General features: G+C 33.9%; 1 protein-coding gene across 3 annotated transcripts in view; it reads left to right on the top strand.

The window, feature by feature from the left end:
• The window catches only part of SNTG1 (syntrophin, gamma 1), an 804,940-nt gene that overhangs the window by 610,907 nt on the left and 177,781 nt on the right, over positions 1–16,252 (top strand). The gene's annotated exons all lie outside the window — the stretch shown is intronic.

Raw genomic sequence — 16,252 nt, 5'->3', positions numbered from 1 at the left:
GTTTTCTCTAAGTTTTCTGCTAGGATTTTTTACAGTTCAAGTCTAATGTTTAGGAATTTAATTTGTTTTGAGTCAATTTCTACACATAATATCAGATAAGTGCCCAACATTCTTTTGCATGAGGATATCCAGTTTTTCCAATACAATTAATGGAAGAGAAGATTATTCTTTCCCTATTGTATAACCTTAACAAGTTTGTTTAAAATAATTTCATCACATATTGAGGGTTAGTTTTAGGATTATTCTGTTTCATTGTTCTGTGTGTCTGAATTAATGCCAGTACCACGTTGTTTTGATTACTGCAGCTTTGTAGTATATCTTGAGTTCAGAAAGTGTAAAGCCCCACTCTGTTTTTCTTTCTCAAGAATTTTTTGACTATTCAGAATTATTTGAGGTTCTATATGAATTTTAGGATAGATTTTCTATTTCTGCCACATAATAACATTGAGATTTTGATAGGGATTGCATTGAACCTATAGATTGCATTGCTTAGTATGGACATTTTAACATTAATTCTTCCAATACATTAGCATGGAATGTCTTTCCATTTATTTGTTTCATCTTTAATTTCTCAATGATGTTTTCTAGTTTTCAGTGTAAAGACTTTTAACTTTTTGGGTTAGATTATTCCTAATTATTCTTTTTGATGCTATTATAAATAAAATTGTTTTCCTTTTTTATTGTTAATGGATAGAAACAACTGATTTTTTATGTTGTCTATTCTGCAACTCCCTTAGACTTGTTTATTAGTTTTAACATTTTTGTGTGTGTTTAAACTTTAGAGTTCTCTACACACAAGCTCATATCTGCAAACAAAGATAATTTTACTTCTTCTTTTGAATTTGGGTGACTTTTATTTCTTAGTCTTGCCTAATTGCTTCCAGCTATAACTTTTGGTTGCATGTTGAATAGAGGACTTGAGAGTGGGCATCCTTGCCTTATTCCTAATCTTAGAGGAAAAGCTTTCAGTTTTCCATCATTTAGTCTAGGGTTAGCTGTGGGCTTTTTATATATGAATTACCTTTATTATGTTGAGATAATTTCCTTCTGTTCCTAGTTTGGAAAATGTATTATATTTTAAATTGTGAAAACGTATTGAATTTGGCAAATGCTTTTTTCTTCATCAATTGAGGTGACTATGTGGGATTTTTTTTTTCTGCCATTCTGTTACTGTGGTGTGTTAATTACATGGATAGATTGTTTTTTCATGTTGAACCATCCTTGCATTTCAGGAGTAAGTCACAATTGATCATGGTGTATAATCTTTTAAATTGGTAGTTGAATTCAGTTTTTTAGTATCTTTTTGAGAACTTTTGCATTCATGTTCATCAGGAGTACTGGTTTGTAGTTTAATTTTTTTGTAGTATCTTTGTCTGGTTTTCATATCTGGGTAATGTTTACCTCAAATTGGAAACTGCTTTCCCCTCATCAAATTTTTTTTAAAGAATATGAGAAGGATCAGTGCTAATACTTCTTTAAATGCTTGGTAAAGCTCTACAGGAAAACCATCTGGTTGTGGGCTCTTCTTTTATGTGAAAAATTTATTAATGATTCAATTTCCTTACTAGTTCTATGTCTGTCTGTATTTTTTGTTTTTCCATAATTGATTGTTGGTATGTCACGTATTTCTAGAATTTTATCTATTTTTTCTAAATTATTCAGTTTGTTGGCACATAATTGTCCACATTATTCTCTAACAATCCTTTTGGTTTTTGTGGCATCAGTTGTCATGTCTACTCTTTCATTTCTAATTTTTATTTACATTTTTTTACTTTTTGGATTAGCCTAGTCAAAGTTTTGTCATTATTGTTGATCTTTTCAATAAACCAAGTATTCGCTTAGTTGATTTTCTATATTGTCTTTCCATTTTATTTATTTCTGCTCTAATCTTTATAATTACTCTCCTTCTGCTACCTTGGGTTTAGTTTATTTCTTTTTCTAGTTTTTGAATGGTAACATTTGGTTGTAGATTAGAGGTTTTTAAATTATTTTGTAACATACAAATGTTTACTGATAAAATTTTGTCTCTTAGTAACGCTTTTACTGTATCCTATGAGTTTGTGTATGTTGTGTTTCATTTTAATTTGTTGGATATTGTTTAAAATATTTTTAATTCCCTTGTGATTTCTTTTTTGACTCATTGTTCTTCAAAATTTCATTTCTTAATTTCCACTCATTTGTGTATTTTTCAATTCTCTCTCTGCTATTGATTTCTAGTTTAATACCATTGTATCAGGAAAGATATTTGGTATGAGTACAATCTTCTTAAATTTAATAAGACTTGTTTTGTGACCACACATGTAAACTATTAGGGAGAATATTTTGTGTACACATAAGAAGAACGTATATTTCAGGCAAATGGTCTGGAGTGGACCTCCAGCAAAATCCATCAGACCTGCAGCATAGGGTCCCGATTGTTAAAAGGAAAACTAGCAAACAGAAATAGCATCACCATCAACAAAAAGGATATCCACAAAAAAACCCATCCAAAGGCCCCAACATCAAAGACCAAAAATAGATAAATCCACGAAGATGAGGGAAATACCAGCACACAAAGGCTGCAAATTCCAAAAACCAGAGCACCACTTCTTCTCCAAAGGGTCACAACTCTTCACCAGCAAGGGAACAAAACTGGATGGAGAATGAGTTTGACGAATTGACAGAAGTAGGCTTCAGAAGGTGGGTAATAACAAACTCCTCCAAGCTAAAGGAGCATGTCTTATCCCAATGCAAGGAAGCTAAGAACTTTGAAAAAAGGTTAGAGGAATTGCTAACTAGAATAACAAGTTTAGAGAAGAACATAAATGACCTGATGGAGCTGAAAAACACAGTATAAGAACTCCGTGAAGCACACACAATTATCAATAGCCAAATTGATCAAATGGAAGAAAGGATATCAGAGACTGAAGATTATCGTAATGAAATAAGGTGTACAGACAAGATGAGAGAAAAAAGAGTGAAAAGGAATGAACAAAGTCTCCAAGAAATATGGAACTATGTGAAAAGACCAAATCTACATTTGAATGGTGTGCCTAAAAGTGACAGGGAGAATGGAACCGAGTCGGAAAACACTCGTCAGGATATTATCCAGGAGAACTTCCCCTACATAGCAAGGCAGGCCAACATTCAAATTCAGGAAATACTAAGAACACCACAAAGACACTCCTCAAGAAGAACAATCCCAGGACACATAATCATCAGATTCAGCAAGGTTGAAATGAAGGAAAAAGTGTTAAGGGCAGCCAGAGAGAAAGGTAGTGTTACCCACAAAGGGAAGACCATCAGACTAACAGCAGATCTCTCTGCAGAAACCCTACAAGCCCGAAGAGAATGGGAGTTAATATTCAACATTCTTAAAGAAAAGAATTTTCAACCCAGAATTACATATCCAGTCAAACTAAGCTCCATAAGTGAAGGAGAAATAAAATCCTTTACAGAAAAGCAATTGCTGAGAAATTTTGTCACTGCTAAATCCACCTTACAAGACCTCCTGAAAAAAAAGTGCTAAATATGGAAAGGAAAAACTGATACCAGCCACTGCAAAACTATATCAAATTGTAAAGACCACCAATGCCATTAAGGAACTGCATCAACTAATGGCAAAATAACCAGGTAGCATCATAATGACAGGATCAAATTCACACATACCAATATTAACCTTAAATGTAAATAGGCTAAATGCCCCAATTAAAAGACACAGACTGGCAAATTGGACAAAGAGTTAAGACCCATTGGTGTGCTGTATTCAGGAGACCCATCTCATGTGCAAACACACACATAGGCTCAAATAAAGGGATGGAGGAATATTTACCAAGCAAATGGAAAGTAAAAAAATGCAGGGGTTGCAATTCTAGTCTCTGATAAAACAGACTTTAAACCAAAAAAGATCAAAAAAGACAAAGGAGGGCATTACATAATGATAAAAGTATCAATGCAACAAGAAGAGCACCCAATATAGGAGCATCCTGATTCATAAAGCAAGTTCTTAGAGACCTACAAAAAGACTTAGACTCCCAGACAAAAATAGTGGGAGAGTTTAACACCACACTGTCAATATTAGGCAGATCAAGGGGACAGAAAATTAACAGGTATATTCAGGACTTGAACTCAGCTCTGGAGCAAGTGGATTTAATAGACGTCTTAAGAACTTTTCACCCCAAATCAACAGAATATAAATTCTTCTCAGCACCACATCACACTTATTCTAAAGTTCACCATATAATTGGAAGTGAAACACACCTCTGCAAATGCAAAAGAATGAGAATCATAAGAAACAGTCTCTAAGATCATAAGGCTATCTAATAAGAACTCAGTATTAAGAAACTCACTCAAAACCACACAACTACATGGAAAATGAACAACCTGCTCCAGAATGACTACTGGGTAAATAACAAAATTAAGGCAGAAATAAATAAGTTTTTTGAAACCAATGAGGACAAAGACAAAACCTACCAGAATGTCTGGGACACCACTAAAGCATGTTTAGAGGGAAATTTATAGCACTAATTGCCTGCAAGAGAAAGTACGAAATTTCTAAAATTGACATCCTAACATAACAATCAAAAGAGCTAGAGAAGCAAGAGCAAACAAATGTAAAAGCTATCAGAAGACAAGAAATAACTATGATTAGAGCAGAACTTAAGATGATGGAGACTCAAAAAACCTTTCAAAAAATCAATGAATCCAGGGGCTATTTTTCTTTGAAAAGATTAATATAATAGACCACTATCCAGACCGATAAAGAAGAGAGAAGAATCAAGTAGACACAATAAAAAATGATAAAGGGGATATCACTACGATCCCATAGAAATATATTACTACCATCAGAGAATACTATATACACCTCTATGCAAACAAACTAGAAAATCTAGAAGAAATGGATAAATTCCTGGACACATACACCCTCCCAAGTCTAAACCAGGAGGAAGTCGTATCCCTGAATAGGCCAATAACAAGTTCTGAAGTTGAGGCAGTAATTAATAGCCTGCCAACCAAAAAAACCCAGGACCAGATGGGTTCACAGTCAAATTCTACCAGAGGTACTAACAGGAGCTGGTACCATTCCTTCTTAAACTATTCCAAATTATAGAAAAAGAGGGACTCTGCCCTAACTCATTTTATGAGGCCAGCATCATCCTAATACCAAAACCTGGCAGAGCCACAACAAAAAAAGAAAATTTCAGGACAATATCCCTGATATACATTGAAGAGAAAATCCTCCATAAAATACTGGCAAACTGAATCCAGCAGCACATCAAAAAGCTTATCCACCACCATCAAGCCGGCTTAATTCCTGGGATGCAAGACTGGTTAAACATATGCAAATCAATAAATGTAATCCATCACATAAACAGAACCAATGGCAAAAGCCACATAATTATCTCAATAGATGTAGAAAAGGTCTTCAATAAAATTTGACACCCTTTTATGTTAAAAACTCTCAATAATCTAGTTATTGATGGAATGTATCTCAAAATAATTAGAGCTGTTTATGACAAACCCACAGCCAATATCATACTGAATGGGCAAAAGCTGGAAGCATTCCCTTTGAAAACCATCACAAAACCATGATGCCCTCTCTCACCACTCCTATTCAATGTAGTATTGGAAGTTCTGGCCAGGGCAATCAGGCAAGATAAAGAAATAGAGTATATTCAAACAGGAAAAGACGAAGTCAAATTGTCTCTGTTTGCAGATGACATGATTGCATATTTAGAAAACCCTATTATCTCACCCCTAAATCTCCTTAAGCTGATAAGCTACTTCAGCAAAGTCTCGGGATATAAAATCAATGGGCAAAAATTACAGTCATTCCTATGCACCATTAATACACAAACAGAGAGCCAAATCATAAGTGAACTCCCATTCACAATTGCTACAAAGAGAGTAAAATACCTAAGACTACAACTTACAGGGGAAGTGATTGATCTCTTCCAGGAGAACTGCAAAACACTGCTCAAGGAAATAAGAGAGGACACGAACAAATGGAAAAACATTCCATGTTCATGGATAGGAAGAATCAATAGAGTGAAAATGGCCATACTGCCTAAAGAAATTTATAGATTCAAACTACCATTGACTTTCTTCACAGAATTAGAAAAAACTATGTTCAGTCTTATATGGAACCAAAGAAGAGCCCATAGAGCCAAGAGCATCCTAAGCAAAAGAATAAAACTGGAGGCATCATGCTACCTGACTTCAAACAATACTACAAGGCTACAGTAACAAAAATGGCATGGTACTGGTAACAAAACAGGTATATAGACCAATGGAACAGAACTGAGGCCTCAGAAATAGCCACACATCTACAACCATCTGGTCTTTGACAAACCTGACAAAAACAAGCAATGGGGAAAAGATTCCCTATTTAATAAATGGTGCTGGGAAAACTGGCTAGCCATATGCAGAAAACTGAAAATGGACCTCTTCCTTAAACCTTATACAAAAATTAACTCATGATGGATTAAAGACTTAAACATAAGATCTAAAACCAGAAAAACCCTAGAAGAAAACCTAGGCAATACCATTCAGGGCATAGGCGTGGGCAAAGACTTCATGACTAAAACACCAAAAGCAATGGCAACAAAAGCCAATATTGACAAAAGGGGTCTAATTAAACTAAAGAGCTTCTGCACAAAAAAGAAACTATAATCATGGTGAACAGGCAACCCACAGAATGGGAGAAAAAGACAAAGGGCTGATATCCAGAATCTATGAGGAACTTACATTTACAAGAAACAAACAATGCCATCAAAAAGTGGGCAAAGGATATGAACAGACACTTCTCAAAAGAAGACATTTATGTGGCCAACAAACGTATGAAAAAAAGCTCATCATCACTGGTCATTAAATAAATGCAAATCAAACACAATGAGATACCATCTCCTGTCAGTTAGAATGGCGATCATTTAGAAGTCAGGAAACAACAGATGCTAGGGAGGATTTGGAGAAACAGGAACGCTTTTACACTGTTGGTGCAAGTGTAAATTAGTTCAACCATTGTGGAAGACAAGGTGGCAATTCCTCAAGGATCTAGAACCAGAAATACAATTTGTCCCAGCAATCCCTTTACTGGGTATATACCCAAAGGAATATAAATAATTCTACCATAAAGACATATGCATACTTCTGTTTATTGTAGTAGTATTTACAACAGCAGAGACATGCAACCAACCCAATTGCCCATCAATGATAGACTGGATAAAGAAAAGTGGCGCATATACACCATAGAATACTATGCACCCATAAAAAGGATGAGTTCATTTCCTTTGAGGGACATGGATGAAACTGGAAACCATCACTCTCAGCAGACTAATGCAGGAACAGAAAATCAAGCACTGCATGTTCTCACTCATAAGTGGGAGTTGAACATTTGGGAACACATGGACACAGGGAGGGGAACATCACACACAAGGGCCTGATGGTGGGTGGAAGTCTAGGGGAGGGATAGCATTAGGAAAAATACCTAATGTAGATGATGGTTTGATGGGTGCAGCAAACCACCATGACACGTGCATAGCTATGTAACAAATCTGCATTTCCTGCACATGTACCCCAGGGCTTGAAGTATAATAAAAAAAAAATACCTTTTGCTAAAACATGCTAAGAATCATCTGAACCTTCACTGAGTTGCAGCCTTTTTGTTAGTCTCTATATTGATGGAGATGCTGACTGATCAGAGTGGTGGTCGCTGAAGTTTGGAATGGCTATGATAATTCCTTGAAATAGACAACAATGAAGTATGTCACATTCATTAACTCTTCCTTTCATGAAAGATTTCTCTGTAACATGTAATAGTCTTGGGGCATTTTACCCATATTAGAACTTCCTTCAAAATTAGTCAATCTTCTTAAACTCTGCAACCATTTTATCAACTAAGTTTATGTAATATTCCACATACTTTATTGTCATTTCAACAATGTTCATAGCATCTTCACCAAGAATAGATTCCATCTCAAGAAAACACTCATGAGATTGGAGCAATTCAGTCACGTCTTCAAGCTCTACTTCTGATTGTAATTCTTCAGCTATTTCCTTCACATCTACACTTACTGCCTCCACTTGAGAAGTCTTGAATTCCTCAAAGTCACCCATGAGGATTGGCATCAACTTCTTCCAAATGCCTCTTAATATTGATATTTTGACCTACTCCCATCAATATTAATCATGAATATTCTTTATAGTATCAACAATGGAGAATCCTTTCTAGAAGGTTTTCAATTGACTTTGCCTAGATCCATCAGAGTAATCCCCATCAACAGCAGCTATCCTTTTATTAAAAATATTTATTAAATAATATGATATGAAACTTTGAAATTCCTTTTTGATCCACGGACTGCAGAATGGATTTTGTGTTAGCAGGCATGAGAACTACATTAATTTTGTCCATCTTCATCAATACTCTTGGGTGACCAGGTGCATTGTCAATAAGCAGTAATTATTGGAAAGGAATGTGTTTTGATGTGTGTTTCAGGGTGTGTGTGTGTGTGTTTGTGTGTTTGTGTGTTTCTGAGCAGTAGGTCTCAACAGTGGACTTAAATATTCAGTAAACCTTGCTATAAACAGATACACTGCCATCTAGGCCTTGTTGTTCCATTTCTAGAGCACAGGCAGAGTAGATTTAACATAATTATTAAGGGACCTATCCGTGCCCTAGGATTTCAGAACAGTAAATAAAAATGGAATTCAACTGATAGCAGCTGCATTAGAACCTAACAGGAGAGTTTGCTGAAGTTTGGAAGGCAGACATTGACTTCCTTTTATTTTTTTTGAGACAGAGTCTCATTCTGTCACCCAGGCTGGAGTGCAGGGGTGTGATTTGCACTCACTTCAGCCTCTGCCACCAAGGTTCTATCTATTCTTCTGCCTCAGACTCCCAAGTAGCTGGAAATACAGGTACGCACAGTTTATTTTTGTATTTTTAGGAGAGTAGGGATTTCAATGTGTTGGCCAGGATGGTCTTGATCTCCTGACCTTGTGATCTGCCTGTCTCAGCCTCCCAAAGTGCTGGGATTATAGGCATGAGCCACCATGCCTGGCGTGACTTCCTTCTACCTAAGAAAGTCTTAGATGTCATCTTCTTCTAATATGAGGCTCTTTAATGGATACATCAAAAATCTGTTTTTTAGTGAAGATGCATTCAGCATTGATCCCAGCCCTAGTTACAGCTTCTAAAGCTCCTGCAAGAGCACTTGTTTCTTCATCTTGTAATTTTATATATGGTGACAGTGTCTTTTCTTGAGTCCCATAAAGCAACATTTTGTATCTTCAAACTTTTGTTTCTGTACTTTCCTCACCTCTCAGCCTTTATAGAATTGAAGAGAGTTAGTATCTTGCTCTGTATTAAGATTTAGCTTAAGGGAATGCTGTGGCTGGATTGATCTACCCAGGCCACTAAAACTTTCTCCTTATCAGTAATAAGATTGTTTTGCTTCAACATATACGTGTTCACTGGTGTAGCACTTTTACCTTCCTTCAAACACTTTCCCTTTGCATTCACAACTTGGCTAACTGGCAGAAGTTTGTTTTTTGGCTTATCTTGGCTTTCAATATGCCTTCTTCACTAGGCTATTCTGTTTTAGCTTGTGATTTGAAGTGAGAGATTTGCAACTCTTTCTTTTACTTGAGCACTTAGAGGCCATTGTAGGGTTATTCATTGTTCTAATTTCAATATTATTGTATCTTAGGGAATATGGAGGCCCAAGGAGAGGGAGAGAGATGGGGAACAGATGGTGAGTTGAGCTGTCAGAACACATACAACATTTATTCATTAAGTTCCTTGCCTTACGTGGCATGGTTTGTGAAGCTCCAAAAGAATTACAATAGAAATGTAAATGATGACTGATCACAGATCACTATACCACGTAAAATAATAATGAAAAATTTGAAATACTGTAAGAATTACCAAAATGTGATACAGAGACATAAAGTGACCACAAACTATTATAAAAACAGCATATAGATCTGCTGGATGCAGGGTTGACGTAAACCTTCAATTTATAAAAAATCTGTGAAGCAAAATCAAGCAAAATGTAATAAAATGAGGTATGTCTGTACTTGGATATTGGTTTTTAAATCCATTTAACCACTTTATGCCTGTGGTTTTGGAAGTTTATTCCACTTATGTTTAAATAATTGCTGATAAGGATGCACTTACTACTGTCATTTTGTTGTGTTCTGTATATCTTATAGTAACATTGTCTCTCTTTTCCTCTGTAGCTACTTTCATTTGTTTCCTTGTTTTTTGCAGTTCCATGCTTTGATCCTTTTATCAATGTCTTTTCTGTATCCTTTGTAGGTATTTCTGTGACTTTTATTAGTATTGCATAGAACAAACTATAACAATTTATTTTAAATGGATAATAACTGAATAACGGTATAAAGATCTTACTCCTTTACATCCCCTCCCCACCTTCTATACCATATACTGGTTTCACGTTAGTGTCTCTGTTGGGGAATGAAATACAGAGATTTCTATCCCACAATTTTGCTATTATTAATTCCCTTTTACCTGGTTTTAATGGACAAATATACTTGTTAAATTATTATTTTCTGTTAAAAATAAGTCACCTAGGCAAGAAATAATTGTAAGTTAATACACTTTATTAAATACTATTAACCGTTTTTAAATAAGTGAATTTAAACTGATAACTCCATGTCAATCACATACACTACCTTATAATTACAACTTGTTATATTTTAGATCCCTTAACCCGCTTGTATAGGTATAGTTGTGCCACAGATTCCACATCTGTGAATTTAGCCTACCGCAAATCAAAATTATTAATTAAAATACTACACGACAATAAAAATAATACAAATAAACAGTACAGTATAACAACTACATACATATCATTTACATTGCATTTGGTATTATATGCAGTCTAGAAATGATTTAAAATATACTGAAGGATGTGCATAGGCTGTATGCAAATACTACATCATGTTATATAAGGGACTAGAGCAGATGTGAATTTTGGTATGTGCAGGGTGTCCTGGAATCAATCTTCCTGGGAGGAATGACTGTATAGTTATTTTTCACAGTTTTGTCATTTAAATTCTGTACCACAATAAAAATTACTATGAACACACCTTCATTATTCTGTATTTGTCTACATCTACCTTTACCAGAGGACATTATTTTTTATATGCATTTCTGTTTCTGTCTAGTGTTCTTTTATTTCAACTTGAAGAATTCTCTTTAGCATTTTTTGTAAAAGAGTTCTAGTGGTGATGAAGTCCCATGGTTTTTGTTTATTTAGGAAGATCTTTATTTCTCCTTCACATTTATTGAACAGGTTTGCTGGGTATAGTATTCTAGATTGGCTGATTTTATTTTTCTTTCAGCACTTTGCATATATATCATCCCACCCCTATCTCCCTATAATGTTTCTGCTGAGAAATGTGTTGATCTATGAGATCTTCCTTTTACCTGCAAAAGTGCATTTTTTTTTCTTGCAGCTTTCAAGATTATCTGTTTTATCTGTTACTTTTGACAGTTTGATAATAGTGGGTTTCAGGGTGAGTCTTTTTAGGTTCATCCTAGTTGGAGATCTTCAAGTTTCTTGTATTGAATGTTCATTTCCTTCCTCAGATTTGGGACACTTTTGAAAATTGTTTATTTGAATAAGCTCTTTGCCCATCTCCTTCTTTTTTTTCAGACTTCTATGAAGTGTATATTGGTCTGCTTGATGGTGTCATATAAATCTGTTAGCATTTTTTCACTTTTCCTAATTCTAATTTCTTTTTATTCCTCAAACGTCATGCCTTTGAATTCATTTACTCCTTCTTCTGCTTGATAAAATCTGCTGTTGATATCCTCTAGTGAATATTGTACTACATTATTGTATTCTTCAGCTTCAGAATTTCTGTTTTTTTAAATCTTTTCCATAGTTTTTGATATTTTCAGTTTGTTCATGCATAATTTTTCTAATTTTATGTAGCTATCTGTGTTTTTGCTTTTAGCAAATTGAGCTTCTTTAAGATGATTATTTTGTGTTTTTAAAGACAATTTATAGACCATGGTTTCCAGTTGGTTTCTGGTGGTTTCTTTTGTTTCTCTGTTGCTTCATATGTCTGTGCTATTATTTTTGTCTGGGATTTGTGAATTTGAAAAAATCAGCCGTGTCTCTTAGATTTTTTCTAACTGATTTCACACAGGAAAAAGAACTTCACCAATCAGCCTGGGTAAAGTGTCTCCCAAACATTTTTAGGGGATTCATCTTCTCTGGGCATGTAAAATCCCAATAGAGAGGTTTATTGGTTTCTTTTTCCCAACCTTATAATTACTATTTCCTCTGCTCTCTGGCTGCAGAACTGCAGGTTCTCTAGTATTGCAATGAGCCCCTGAACTCTTCTGTGTTCTCTGAGCCTCAGGCATCCAGAGTATGCTATTTCTATCAGTGCACCCAGTCAGTGACATAGAAACCAGACCCTTGTGCACTCCCCAAAAAACCAGAACATTGGATGGGCATTTTTTGCTTTTCTTCCACTCTAGAGAGTGACTGCAAGTTTGACATTTACTTCTGATCACACCAAGTTGTTCTGACTTAGTGGATGGGCTGTCATGGGTGAAACAAAATGGCCTTTTTACCCATTTTTAATGTGGCTGTTCTTGGCTTTGACCTTAGCTGTGTTACTGTGACTTATTAACTAGTTTCTCGAGTACTCTTTAAAGCTTTTTGAACTATATATTGTTGCAAAGTTGGTATCTCTATGGGAAGCAAGGTCTGGGGTTTCTATTCCACCATCTTTCTAAACTACACCAAAGTCGGCATATATATATATGTGTGTGTGTGTGTGTGTGTATATATACACATATATATGCATATATACACATATATGTGTGTATATATACACATATGTATGTATACATATTTTGACATGGAGTCTCGCCCTGTCACCAGGCTCGCTGCAACCTCCACCTCCTGGGTTCAAGCGATTCGCCTGCTCAGCAACCCGAGTAGCTGGGACCACAGGTGTTCACCACCACACTCGGCTAATTTTTGTATTTTTAGTAGAGACTGGGTTTCACCGTGTTGGCTAGGATGGTCTCTATCTCCTGTACTTGTGATCTGCCCACCTCATCCTCCCAAAGTGCTAGGATTACAGGTGTGAGCCACCGTGCCCGGCACAAAGTCAGCATATTTTTAAACAACTCCCACTGTCCTCCCCAGCAATGTATGCAAGCACTGGTTGCCCTACATTCTTTCCAATATTTGATGCTCAAATATTTTTTTTCCAGTCATTCTATTGAGTGCACAGTGAAATCTTATTGTAGTTTTAATTTATATTTTCCTGATGACTAATAATAATTATTTCCATATTGTGTGATTATTGGCCATTTGCATATCTTATTTTGGGAAGCTTCTGTTCAAAGCTTTTCCCTGTTTTTCTATTGGTATGTTCTTTTTACTATTACAGTGCATGAGTTTTTAAAAATATTGTCTATATAAGCCTTTTGCCAGTGATATAAATTACAAAGATTTTCTCTTAGTCTTTGTATAACTACATTTTTCACTTGAGGTTGTCTTTGTTAACAGAAGCTTTATTTACTTTTATTGTTTTCGTATCCTCCCTAAGACATACTTGCCTACCCCAAGGTTGCAAAGATATTTTTTCTTATTTTCCTCTAGAGGGTTTGTTGCTTTAGCTTTTATGTTTACATTTATAATGTATCTTATATTTTTGTGCATCTTAGATAAGAATCAATTGTGCGTGTGTATTTAATATATGTATACATATGATTATTATTTGATCATACATGTTTGGATCTATTTTGGGATACTTTGTTACTTCCACTAATTTACATGTCTATTTTTTAAATGAAAATCACATTGTTTATTATTGTAACATATCCTAAAGTGACCTAGAATAGGTTCTTCGACTTTACAATTTGTAAAGACTGTTTGGCTATTCTACATCTATTGTATTGCTGCATATATTTTAGAAATAACATGCCACTTTGTATAAAAATTGTATTGGAATTTTGAATGGAACTAAATTAAATTTATAAACAATTTGGAAATTAACCCCTTAATAACTTTAAGTCTTAGTCGATGAACATGATATACCTTTTCATTTTTTTTCTCAGCAATTTATTAGTCTTTTTAATTTGGAATTATTGCATATCTTTCATTAAATTTACTTATATGCATTTTATGTTTTAATTTTATTGTAAATAATATTTTAAAATTTCATTGTCCATTTGTTTATTGCCAGCACATAAGATGTAATTTAACTTCATATATTAACATATTGCACAATAGCATAATTTTATTATTAATTCTAGAAAGACTTTTCTGCATTCTTAATGTTTTCCTACATATACAATTGTGTTATCTGCAAATAAGGTTTTGCTTTTTCCTTTCCAATCTACATTTCTTTAATTCTTTTGACTTTCCTGTTGCAGTGGCTAAGACTTCCATTTTATTTTGAACAACATGTTAACAGTAGACATCCCTTTCTTTCTCTTGATGTTAGCAGGGAATAATCCAGTTTTTTTTTTCTCTCATTAATTAGGGTATTGGATATAAGTTTTTAAAGATGTTCTTTATCAGATAGAGGAGCACTTCTATTCCTAGAACTCTGAAGTTTTTAATTTGCTTTTTTCAAAAAAAATTGATGGTGAATTGTCTCAAATATTTTGCTGCATACATTGAAATATTATGTATATGTTTTCGTTCTTTAGCCTTTTGATATGGTAAATGTTTAAAATGGATTTTGAATGTAAAACCAAGCTTGCATTTCTAGAATAAATACCACTTACTTGGTCATGATGTGATATATTTTTCATATAGTACTAGGTTCGGTTTGCTAATATATTGTTTACTTTTTTTGTGTGTATGTCCATGAGACTTGATAGTCTTTCTTCTTTTGTAAGTTTTGGTTGGATTTTTTTTTTAATTTATTTGTTCACTCCAACTAAGTTGTCAATTTCTTTCATGAAGTTATTTATCATGTCCTCTCATTATTCCTTTTAACATCCGTTAGCTCTCAGTAATGACCCCTCCTTCATTCCTGATATTGATAACTTGTATTTTCTTACTTTTCTTTTCTAATTTTTTTTTTGCTATGGGTTTATCTGATTTATTAGTGTCCCTAAAGATCTGATATTTGTCTTAATTAATTTTGTTTATTATTTTCTCTTTTCTATTTAATTTTTTCCCAGTTTTATTTTTATTATTTATTTATTTATTTTGTTTGTTTGTTTGTTTTGCTTTGGTTTAGTTTGCGCCTCCATTCTTAAGTTCTTAAGAGCATTAAGTTTACCTACCTTCCTTTTGTGTATGTATTTAAACATTTAAATTTCACTCAAATGACTGCTTAAGATTCATTCACAGAGTTTGATATGTTGTATTTTTATTTTGTTCAGTTCAAAATGTATATGCTTTAAAGTAATATGTATATACATTTGTTTTAAAGTAATACATATACATTAAAATGTTGTAGAAGATACAAATGCAAATAAACTGCACAAGGAAAATAACTAAAATAACTAAAACATAGTGTGATATTTCTTACAGTTTAAAGGTTAGAAAAATTATATCCAGATCAGTATAGCAAGAAGGCCTATGTTTCCCTTCTTAGTTCCAGGAAAATTACAGAATGTTAGAGTAATAAAAGAGAGGAACAATATCATTTTTTTAGCACATTGACTATTATGTAAGTACTGTTCCCTATGACATATGAGGTTTGAAATCAAGTATAATATTTCAAATGTAAATTGAGAATCAATTATATTTATGGGTAATATTTATAAACATTTGTAACTTTAAAAAATATCTTTAGAAAAATCAAGTAATCAGAAGTCAGGAACTATGTATAGTAATTGTGACTCTAATACTTACTAAACTGGGAAATCTTAGAAAATGACAAATCTTTAAGGCATTTCTCATCTTTAAAAAATAGATATTAGTAGGTATCTCATTAAAATCTAATATGAAGTTTTTTCATTGCAATTATACAAAATTTGATAATTTTAATGATTACTTGAATACAAACTAAGAGTACCTATAAAAACAGAGAATATGCAAACATTTTTGCATCATGGAAAATTATACTTTCTAAGGGTAGGATTTACCAGTTGGTTGAAATACGACATTAAATAGAATTTTGTAGACAACCAAAATCTTGCATTATTGTAAGTATGGTTTCTAAAAGCAAGCCACTTTAGTTAATCAAACAAAATAATACTTTTAATAAGGCTGTACATTTTCCTTAATAAAGTCTTAATGTTTCTGAAATCAAAGAC

Source organism: Mandrillus leucophaeus, unplaced genomic scaffold (genome assembly GCF_000951045.1).
Source record: "Mandrillus leucophaeus isolate KB7577 unplaced genomic scaffold, Mleu.le_1.0 Scaffold598, whole genome shotgun sequence".
Taxonomy (NCBI): domain Eukaryota; kingdom Metazoa; phylum Chordata; class Mammalia; order Primates; family Cercopithecidae; genus Mandrillus; species Mandrillus leucophaeus.
Note: the sequence above shows the minus strand (reverse complement) of the source record. Positions and strands in the feature narration are given on the sequence as shown.